Below are 2,686 nucleotides of genomic sequence, written 5' to 3'. Positions count from 1 at the left end.
AAATGACAAGTGCGGCACCTTGGGAAGGAGCAAGCCTAGTAGGAACACCAGGAGCAAGCTCGGACATAGCAAGACGAACAATGGGGGCAGGATTGGGAGCAAAGGGAAAACGAATGCATAGGCAAGATTATCGGAACGACTGAAATCTACCTGGGGAAGGTAGACATCAAGGATGTCCGGAAGATCGGGGAAAAGGCCATTCCCGCCGAGCTCAGGGATCTCCACGATGGGTGGCAAGTTGAAATCCGCCATGGTGCTGCGTGAAGAAACTGAGACATTAGGGCAAGAAGGAGGACGAGGAGAGAACGGAGAAGAACGACAAGAGAGAGAGGAGTGGCCATACCGCAGGCAGCGCTTACACCGAAGAGGTGGGAGGAGCTGAGGCAACGAAAACACTTGCCAGAGGAGGAAAAATGCTGGCGAGGGGAATGAGACCTAGAACATGGCGAAGAGGGGGTATAAATAGGCGAAGGGGGAGAAGCAGCAACCTCAGCAAAAGAGCGAGGGCACAGAGCTGCACCAGACCAAGGGGAAGAAGGAAGGTCGCCGCCAGCTCCTTAGTGATACCGCCTCTGGCGGCCAATGGCGAGCCCTGAGAAGCTAGTCTATCCGAGGAGCAGAAAGGGTCCAAGTCAGGGCAGACGACGGGAAAGCTAGAGGCCTTTTCAGGGGGAGAATTGATCGTGACCACGTGGCGAAAAGAGGTAGGGACAGCAGAAGAGGAGCGGACGTGGATGAGAGAGAGAGGCGAAGGGGAGAGAGGAGATGGTGCAGGCCTCCCCAAATGCATGGGGCGGGACCCACCAGATGCATGGGGAAGGGAAATTCCTCTCCTGCATGGCAGCCGCATGCAACCAGCATCATGACGATCTAGAGAATGCGCTATAGCCCTGAGACTGTCCAGTCACATCCAAGGTTTGATTGGGAGAGACCGTTTTTTTACCATCAGCAGTAAAATGTGAATCTTTGGTCCAACCAGCCCAACGGTTATCCTGTTGACTGACCTCCAACGGTGCCCACTTTTGAAAACTGTCAGGATCATCCCCAACCTCTGTGTCAACCTTAGCAGGATTCAGATCGTTAACCATGGCGGAAGCTTGCCGGAAGCCCAAAGCAACTGCAAGCGTAACTGAACCAGCCCGGAAAGAACCCAAAAGCAGCAGGTGGTTGGCAATGTTAACATTACTGACTTGTAAAGAAAAGCACCTCGGGCCAAACAAGCAGATCTCAAAATCTATCATGGGAGAACCAAAAGCCTTGGACAGTAAAAGCTTTGCATGCTTTGTGGAGGAAATGCTAGTTCCCGAGGACACCACCACCCACAATTTCACCGGGTGATGTAAATGAGACAAGCGTGAAATAGGCTTTGGAATTGAAGCATGGCAGTTGCTGAGAAAAAAGTCATGAAGCTTCAAACCTGAGAGACGGAAAGGTTTTGCTTGTCGGGGTCTAACCAGAACAGCCGAAGCAGCGGGCTTTGGACACGGAATCGAGGTAGCCACCTCGGGCTCGGGCGTCGCAACCGCCGCTTGAAGAGAGAACCTGAACTCTCCAAACTCGATGAAACCAGCAGAGTGACTAGCAGGGATGTGGACGTCGGCGACGGAGTGTCCACCGGCGTTGGCAGTGGGGGAAACTAGGTGGACGTCAGAGTCGGACTGAGCTCGGACGTGAAGCTGAGCGCTCATTACCACGTGATTTATTTGGTAGAAAGTAGCGTGGAAGTTATGGTAGCATGATGTTGGGGCCCAATTCACTTCCCAGCTTGCTTGGTGCTAGAGATTCAAGCAAGATTGTGTTGGGGATCCGGGAGAGTGAGAAGGTGAGGGTGAGATGAAATCATAATTCATTAAGTTTTGTTTGATCTCGCATAGTACTAGAGTCGCTCGTTCACTGGCTAGAGAATCTGATATTCTTTGTCTTCATCATTTTTTATTCAAAATTTTAAGAACCTTGGATTTTTCATGCGAGTAAGATTTTTAGAGAACTTTTGATCCTTGCCTTTCTTTTACAATCATATGATTAACATCCCTAGTCACTCCAACTTGGCAATTCATATACATTTTTGTTCCGGTCTACATATATTTTTCATGTCAGGTTCATCCGAATCTTGTACTTTCAGATGATGGAACCAAACATTACGCCTCAATATCCACCTTGTCGGGGCACCATCACCTGCCACGTCATCATTATTGTTGTAATATAATAAAATCCTTACATGCGCCTAGCCATAATCATACGTGACGACGACCAAGTCAACAAATTCCAAAGACCGGTCAATTTGCCAACAACGCATAGCCATGCCAACTAGGCGCCGGTCAAAGAAGTCAACAAGTCAAACCTCTCATGCCATGGTCAAAGGAGAAGAGGAGCTTGAGTAGGGGCCAAGATAGGTGTAGCGATGAGTTTACCACTTTGCCCTCACTTTCCCTCTCCCTCAAGGGTAGCCATGGTCTTTTGTCATGGACCCCTAGGCTATATATACCCTTCCCCCCATGGAGGCATGTATCATTCACTCTCAATTGGAATAAGATTATAGGGGAGAGGGTTAGAGCAACCTAAGGAGCCCGCTCTCTAGTGCTTGGGTCGAGGCTAGCCTCGACTCGACCTCGGGGACGCGACTTAGGAAGCCTAGTTTCGAGATTTCGGGCCGTCTAGTACGACCCCGACTCGAAGTAGAGAGATC

The sequence above is a fragment of the Brachypodium distachyon genome, chromosome 4, assembly GCF_000005505.3.
Source record: "Brachypodium distachyon strain Bd21 chromosome 4, Brachypodium_distachyon_v3.0, whole genome shotgun sequence".
NCBI lineage: Eukaryota > Viridiplantae > Streptophyta > Magnoliopsida > Poales > Poaceae > Brachypodium > Brachypodium distachyon.
Note: the sequence above shows the minus strand (reverse complement) of the source record.